The sequence below is a fragment of the Anopheles darlingi genome, chromosome 3, assembly GCF_943734745.1.
Source record: "Anopheles darlingi chromosome 3, idAnoDarlMG_H_01, whole genome shotgun sequence".
Lineage (NCBI taxonomy): Eukaryota > Metazoa > Arthropoda > Insecta > Diptera > Culicidae > Anopheles > Anopheles darlingi.
Window position 1 is genome coordinate 27,594,727 of NC_064875.1, and position 8,712 is coordinate 27,603,438.

An 8,712-nucleotide genomic window follows, 5' to 3' on the forward strand; every position below is an offset into this window, starting at 1 on the left:
GGAGTGGCTGATAAATGGTCGGTTGATGTAGTTTGATTGATAAATGAGATATCGCGTGCTGGCTGCTCCGGTAATGGTGGTGGTCGAATTCAAGTCGACGCCTACTTCAAAAATTGCAGGAACTTTCACTGGCATTGTGGCAAAAATCGACCGAAACTGACAGAACTGTGGTGCGCCTGAATGCAGGTGAAATTTACGAACTACGCGGTATTGGGGTATAGTTGAGTTGAGAGATGGCTCTTATCTGTACAAACGGTACACCTACGGATACTATTGTTACTCTGAAGCTGTTCTAGAGCTCGAACATCCGCAAATTTGCAATACTTTGCTGTATAGTCGATAGGATACCCGAGCGCACCCGAACTTTGATCTGCAATTTGACATGGTTTAGACAGTTTATAGATTGTAGTATTACGATTTATCCTGACCGACCGACCGACCGATAGACGACCGATTGAACATGCAAACATGCTCTTCTGTACCACCGCCGCGCTAATGCGAATCTAAACATGGTACACGTCAATCACTGCCTCCTGCCTGCCATAGATCGCTCTCGAGAAGAGTGGTGCCTTTCGATCATCACATCGACTCCCAGTTCGACGCTCGTGCCATACTGCGTGTACCGCGTCGGTGGTAGGCACATACACACATAACACTCATGCCTCTCGCTTGCCAATCAATCAAGCGGTCAGTTTGGGAACCGGAAATATAGGTCAGACGCCCAGGATCTGAAACCACGGACTGCTGCTGATTTGGTTTTAACGACGTTGCCCTACAAAAGCACACAACACGGCTATACAACATGCTCTGCCCTGATGTTCCGTGGTGTGTGCGTGGCAGATTGTGTAAATCCCAAGTTCAAACTTACCGCCACCGCCACCACCCACCCTCTGTCCAATGGACCTTCCCTCGAATCCATTTCATAATTCCCACGTTTTTATCCTGTCCTGTCAGCAGATACGCATCATCGCAGCGTCTCGTCCATGACGATGGGGCATCTGTCATTCCCGATAGCATAATTTTATGCACGGTTGGGCGCGCTTTGTGGAATCCATCAATTCCGCCTTTCCGCAGCAGTTCGGGGATGTTTTTTTTTTATTTTTCGGTTGATGATTGATAAGCGTCGAAACAGCAAAGTGGTGTTGAGGGTGAAAGATAGGGAGCATCTTCACCGAGAACAACGGAGTCCACTGGTGAGCTCGTGGTGGTCGGGCGCAGGCTTTAACAACAGATGACGCGTAATGGATAATAGATTAAAAATTGAAACGGATTGAGATAGAGAACAGCATCCGATGGTGAAGTTTCCTTTATTAAATGTTATCTAACTCCACGACTGCGATCAACGCGATTACGTTCCAAGGACTGTATAAGTTGCCAGCTGCGTCCGCATTTCGCCAAATGTGTCATTCGCAAAACCTCAAACAACTCACAAACCTGACCTCTGACAGGCGTTTCAGTTTTTTTGGAAAGCAATTAAATCACTTTTCTCTCAACCGCGCTGCTTGTTGGTGGAAGCTAATTTGCATATTAATTTAAAACAACAAGGCAAACAAGGCCAAGTGCCAAACCAGAGTGTGGCAGAGTGTGTACGGACTGGCGGACGGACAGGAGTGCGTCGAAAATCTCCCGAGGGCACTACGAGACCCATTACGGTCAATTAATGTGCCGAAAGAAACCGAAAGCACGACCACGGGGTGCTGGAACGATAGCGTAGAATTGGAACAGAGCCTCGCCCTAGGGTACACTTTGCAAGGCAGAGTCGCCGAGGTGGGTTTCAAATTAGTTTTCGATCAATTCCATTGATTCAATATAAGATAACTGGCCAAAGGATTACGAAATGAGGTTGAGCTGTAAGTGTAGACTACTTATACGGTTATCAACAGGATTTAAACTATGATTAACGAGACGCTAGAGGAATTCAATCTTATTTTTTATTCTCAATTAGTTTGAACTCCATGATGTAAATGTAAATTGCTTCAAGAATATTCTATGAGAAACTATCATTCTTATTGCTGTTGTAAAGCTGCAACTATTATAAGATTCTAACATCAGTTAGAAGTAATGTCTATGCCCTTGTTCAAACTACAATATTGAGATAGAGTTATTCTCTTTCTTACGGTTTTGCACTCATACGGTTTGTTGAATCCGTTTTCTTAGCTATGTACGATAATAAAACGGTGGAAAACCTCAGTAGTCATTAAAATGTTGCAACAATATAGCTGAAAAAATTGTTTATGCGCTGCATTCAAAATTCATAACTAACCCTAACTGTTGATTCTCTAAGGTTTCGCCAATTTCTAGGGCTCAAATCTCATACTGTCAACGCAATTAAAACAGAAATTACTACCGTATATTGGTTTAGATTCTTTAATCTTATACAAGAAGTACAGCTATACAACTTTATTAATCTATTAATATTCATAGCTGTAGTATACGAAATCTTACGCCGTTCTGAAGAATACAGCACATTTTTCTAGAACTACTCGACCTACTAATGCATTTAATCAATAACTTTTGCCTAGAATGAATTAGTATTATCAAATAATATCTGCAGAAATACCGGTTATCAAGTCGGAACTTTTCTTCATCAGAATTCATTTTAGGTTCTATTGCAAACACATCCAGTGCTTTTCCATAGTCAATGGAACAGAATATGTTATGCCAACTGTCACCTCCTAGACACTGTTTCAAAATCCCGATGCAAAACCTCAAGACTCCTCAAAACTCAAAAACATCGTCACGAGTGAAAAAAAAACCAGTAAACAGTTGCTACCAACTCACGTGGCGTGCCGTAAGTCTCTTGTTTCACCGTTCCGCCAGCCTCACCCGTCCAACCCAATCCGTTGACACGTTCGAGTCCGAGCCGGCTAGTGTGAAGTCTATTTATCCTCTCGGGGACGTCTCGTGCGGTGCGAGACTCCCGGGCAAAAGGTATACCGTCAACAGTCGCTGATCTCCCGCTGACAGACCGGACGGACGGACGGCCAGGAGGAGGTGGCCCTGGCTGAAAGTAGATTGCTGAACCAGTGGCCATCAGATTCGTCGCGAGAGCACCAGGGTAGCGATAAAGAGTTACGGATATCGATCAGTTTTTCGGGGCGTGCGACGTTGACGCACACGAGCCGAAGATATAGCTTTAATCGCCTCCATCTCGGAATGGTTGGCGCTTGGCACACGGCATCGATACTGTCGATCTCCCTTAACGCCCGGTTTGGGGCCCGGTTTTAACGATTTTGGACCATGGAAGCGTCCTACCTCCCGAGATGCGGAACGATGATAACGCGGATCTTAGATTTATCGCCGTCGACAGTCACATGACAGGGCATTTAACACTCTTTCTCGAACGCGTCTCCCGGTTTGGTAAACGCATACTTGTGCGTACACTAGTGTAAACGCGTTCCATGCCTTCGTTTCCTGGTCAGGAAATGATGGTGGGCTAGTTGGCGAACTTAGAGATTCTCGATGGGACACGAGCCATGGTAACCGTTACCATGCGTTATCAAGATACCGTGTGTCAATTTAGATTTGTCACACTCACTGGTCTGGTGGTGGTTGGCACCTTTCTCTGCTCAACATAGTACTCCGAGGAATTCCAAGAATTAACGCGGAACGTAAGGCAACGTAAAAGCCTGTGAGGTTTCTTCGCTTTATTCCAGGTTGAGTCACTCGCACCACCAGATCGCACATACGAATACGGTCTGCTTTGGACAAAAAAGTTACTCCAAAAACCCCCTGCATAAATCAAACATGACCACGTCATAATGGAGTCACTTACGTGGTGTTGGCCAGCATGAAAACATTATGCAAACACTACCATCAACGGCCCGAAATCTAGACCAGACCCCTAACCAACTGGACAGCACCACACAAGGGCACTTTTCGCTTTCGTATTCTCTCCTTTATTCCCGACGCCTGGACTCGACAGTGACCACGGCGGTGGCGATTTGAACTTGGAACTGCCAACCTTGCCACTGTTGACCATGAAAAAACCACGCGCCATGATGACTAACTCGGTCCGACTCGGATCCCCAGACATCCATCGCCAGGATCCAGGAACAGCGCGCGTGGAGCATTAATTGAGTTTTCACCCGATAGCGATCTTCAGGCGTTGTCCAATGGTGCGTTTTTGGTTGGTCTGGTTTGGTTAGAATCACGAGAGGAACGTGGCGTCGAGATGATACCTACACCACATCAGCCCATCAGCAGTCATCGGGTGGAGCATTCAACAAATTCTCGCTTTTCCAGCGATAGTATAACCGGGAATCCTGTTTTTGAGACTCGTGTGACCTTGCTGGACATCTCTGTCAGCTGTCATCTCACGAATTTGTTAGCTTGGTTATTCCGGCTGTGTTTGGTCTAGAGGCGTTTGAACCGTTTAAGGTCATCGCAGGTTGACGCAGAAATCGGTAATCAAAATGTCCGAAACGAAAAACACTTCACGTCCACAGTACTAACCTTCACGGATCCCGCACGAGGAATGTGTTTAATGAGTATTTATGGGAAGTAAATCAAAAATATTAAATCCTGAATTTGATAAGCCATAACGGGCCCCCTTTGAAGGACACCGGTAACCGGTGAGTCAGTATGTATTTGACGTTCAATATTTAATCAATTCTTCGACACATTAGCGACTGCATGCAACTGCGCCACTATCTCGCGATTCGGATGCATGAGGCACGCGGACCGGTGCTTCACGCACCGGTAGCTCCGGACGCACCGGTAGCTCCGGACGCACCGCTAAATGAACGATTTATTTTCATGCTTCATGCATCATACTCGGTCCCCATGTAAATCACTGCGCGACAGTCCGGCCGTACTATTGATGACCGCTTAAGAGGCTTCGGAGTGTTCGTCGCGTTATGGGAGCGCAAACGGTGAAGTGCAGCTGAAGTACACGTTCTCGAGCGTCCGCTCGAAACGGACCAAGTCATGCAAATGCCAAGTTTGCAGCGGAAGCTGCACTCTGCAACTACTCCAAGCGCTCTTCAGACAAACCACAACATTACGCATTCACAATTCACGCAGAAATAACAAATCGAATGCATGTAAAGTACATCTTGACATCTTGCTGTTGAAAGCCATTTCGTTCTGTTGAGGAGCATTGACAGCTGGAAGAACAACTTTTACGGGAGAAATTGCAAGGCAATGGTTCCACCTCAATCGAGTTGGTTTCAACGATCACGAAGTGTGACTCGAAGAAGACAATCAAAGACGTGCTCTAATCAAACGCTCTACAAATACGTCACAAACGATAGCCAACCTTGACATTCGCCACCTAAACCTGATCATGCGTCTCTCTCTACCTCTGCCAATGCGAGACCATTGAACTAGCAGCCCCGTTAGTGGTCATAAAATCGTTTTATCGCAAATCTATTCAAACCAGGCCCCTGCAGATCGGGTCGGGCTGAGTTGTTGCGGCCACTGATGAAACGCCGGTTAACGTGACACGCGACAAACTCCGTCGTCAGTCACAGTTCAGGAGAGTGCCGTCGTGCCTCGCTCGGGGGATTATTTCTCTCGCCAGACTAAGCCGAAGGCCCCCGAGCATGAGCAGAATCCGAATGGTTACAATTTCGAATTCCGAACACCGTAATTCCATACTCACGGTTCTCTGCTCCACTCTCCCGGTTTCTCTTTGAAGGTTTGGCCCCATCTGAGGGGTTTGTAACTTGGGGCCGATATACGTCGTATCACAGCCAGATGGAGTCGTCCGACAATGAGACGTAACAACGTAACGCTTTCTCGTAACGCAGTGACTTTGCGACAGATACTTAGAATCGTCGGATACCTAGTGGTCAAGACTCTTACATTATGAGGTTTGTGTTTGACTAGTCGCAACAGGTTATCAGATAGGGTCAATACTGTTGGGAAACGGGTGCAGAGATCTGTTTCTAAGAAGAACTTTTTACTTGCTAAGGATGTACGGATAAACGGAACCTGGCCTTAGTCTTATTAGGAGTCAAAGAATTTACTGTCGTTTGCTGTAACCTTCAAGCTGTGAAGGTATGGCTTTCAGGTAGCTACTAAGGCTGGCCGCATGATTTATTGCAAATGAGAAAAGTTCCGATGGACACTGAAACCATTGCCAAGGAAGCTTGCCTTCGTTTCCTTAGTTCTTTCCAGTTACGCAATTGCTAACCCTTCCACAGCAGAAATCAGCATGGTTCATTTATGGTTTGCATAAGTTTGCCTAGGGTTTACCGGGATCTTACCGTGTGAAGAGTTTATGCTAGAAGGTTCTAGCTAAACGGAATATCCCTGCCAGCTATTCACTTAAAAAGCAGCGTTTTATTCACGCAAATGGATCATAGCTTTACGGAATTCATGTTCATGTGCCGCTGCACTGCAAGTGTAATGTTTGTACGATGAAATAATGTGTGTTTCGCTATGACTAGCTTTTTTTTTATTGGTTTACTACAGGAAAAAGCTTTAATCGTCAGCCGGACATTCCATTGTGTAGAATGAAAACAAAATTCACTAAGCGTAGGCTTACGCTATTTCAGTTAAAACAATTTGCGATTTTTTCTCTCTCAAAACCATCAGATTTCATTTTTTTATCGTAAATGTTGTTTTAGTCCAACGCTGTACAAGAATTTAAGCCCATTATTCGAGGAAAATATGTTAAAACCTACAACCATGCCATCAGTTACATGGAATGCCTGTCATATCTTCGTGTTCGAAGATTACATAGACCGATCTCGGCGGGCAATTCCCATAGAGATTTGGGTATTTTTGTATGGGGTTTGTTTAATGTTGAGATGTTTCAGGGATTTGTATAATTTTTTTTAAAATCTGTTGGTAGCAATTTGAAATTGACTGAAAACGTGATAAAAACGTTTCATTAATACCTTAAGGAAACACCAGACACATTTCACAAATTCAACGAATTTGAGGGTTTGCTTGCTTATAGTTAAAAAACGATTTTTGATGCAGTTATTATGGAACATAAAATCGCATGAATTTATGATTAACGCATTTAAAGTAATTCAAAAGTGCTTCGTACTAGCACGTTCTAACGTATCACAGAATGCCGCCAGTCTGTGTGGAAGGTGTTCAATAAATTGTGGTCCTCGTTGGCCACTCGCCACTACGTACTTGTATGTCCTCCCGGTGTTTGCCGCTACTGGTGTTGTGGGTCTGGAGTTTTATTTTACTCGCCGTCCTCCACATCATCCACGGACGAGCCACGACAGTGCCAGCGAGCCAGTGCCGAGTACAGTGGGGAACGAAAAATGTTGTGGCAAAGTAGCCGTTGCAATGGTTTATTAAGCATGCTTTGAATATATGTTAAAAAAAATCTTTGCTAATCTTTACCATGCGGTCAGTATGCTACTAACACTGCGTGTTTTTGTCGTAGCCTACTCTATCTGCAGGTCAAGTAATGTGAGTCGTTTTGTGAATTATTTATTCCCTAAAAAGATGAATCATGATTAATTATAATAATGTGAGAACTTATTAGATTTTTTAAAAGAAATATCCCCCAAACATCGCTTCGTGTGCTCGTTACGTACAGTAGTATGCAACTCGAACAAAGTGTTGTTGAAATGATTATTGCCACCAGTGCGTCTCTGACTGTTGCCACTGATTTCCTGGATCCAATTATGACTCTCATCAGCCTCCAGCGAACAGGGTTACACCCAATACCCGTGATGTGCTACTCATTGCCGTGACACCTCTAAAGTGTGCGTACCGTACACCACAAAACCGCGCTACAAGAGCCCTCATATAGCGAGTGCTTCGCGAGCGCTCCCCACGGGCACACGAGCTGTAACAATATCGTAAATAGTTCAACCTTTCATCTTCTGCACACCATTGAATCCATCCGCTTCCTTTTGGGGGGAAGAAACAACCCACACCCAGCCACGACAAGCGGTGGCCGAGTGCGTCTCGTGTTCGAGCATAAACACGTGTATCGCACCGCTCTCGCGTGTCATCCGTGCGTTTGATGCCGTTCCGCGGTACCGAGATCGAATGGCCTTTTTGCATTTACACACTCACCAGCACCAGCGCGAACCAGGAGGTTTTGATCTGCATTTTGCTGCCCATTGTAATGCAAATGCACATGGGGACATTACAGCTCACAGCAGACAGGAAGGCTAAACTTTGTCCTGAAAGTTCGCCAGCATCGGCCGTCATATGCTCCCCCCATTGCTCTGGTCTGGGCAACGGATCCACACAAGAAGATACAAGCAGTGTACTGTGCCACGCGTGAAGCTCGTGGCCTCGTCAGGCACAAGTCCTACGCATCCCTGACGAGCGGCGTGCTCGGTACTCGTCGGTTGTGTGGCGCGAGTTTGCTCGTTAATAAATTTACAACTTTTGCATGATTTGAAAACTTTCGTCCACTCCAGTAGATCGCATGGAAGATGCCCGGTGCCCGCGGATTGGTACGGGGTCTCGTCTTGTTTTACGTGCAATTAATAATGGGACGAAGCCGTTCAGAAGCCGTACGGTGGCAAACCATCCAAGGGAAGAGGAAGGAAGACAGGATGATCCATCCTTTTGGACGGAGCGATCGGTGGCGGCTGCTTAACTTTTGGGACATCCTTGCCTAAGGCCGTTCAGAAGGAAGAAAATCAGCAAACTTGCTAGAAGAGCGAAAGATGATAAACTTATCATCATGCGTTGAGTGTGCTTGTTCTAAGCATAATTCAATTAAAGGGCTAGTTTCTGGTGCAGGAAGGGAATGATATGGTGCTGCGGAGGTTGTAG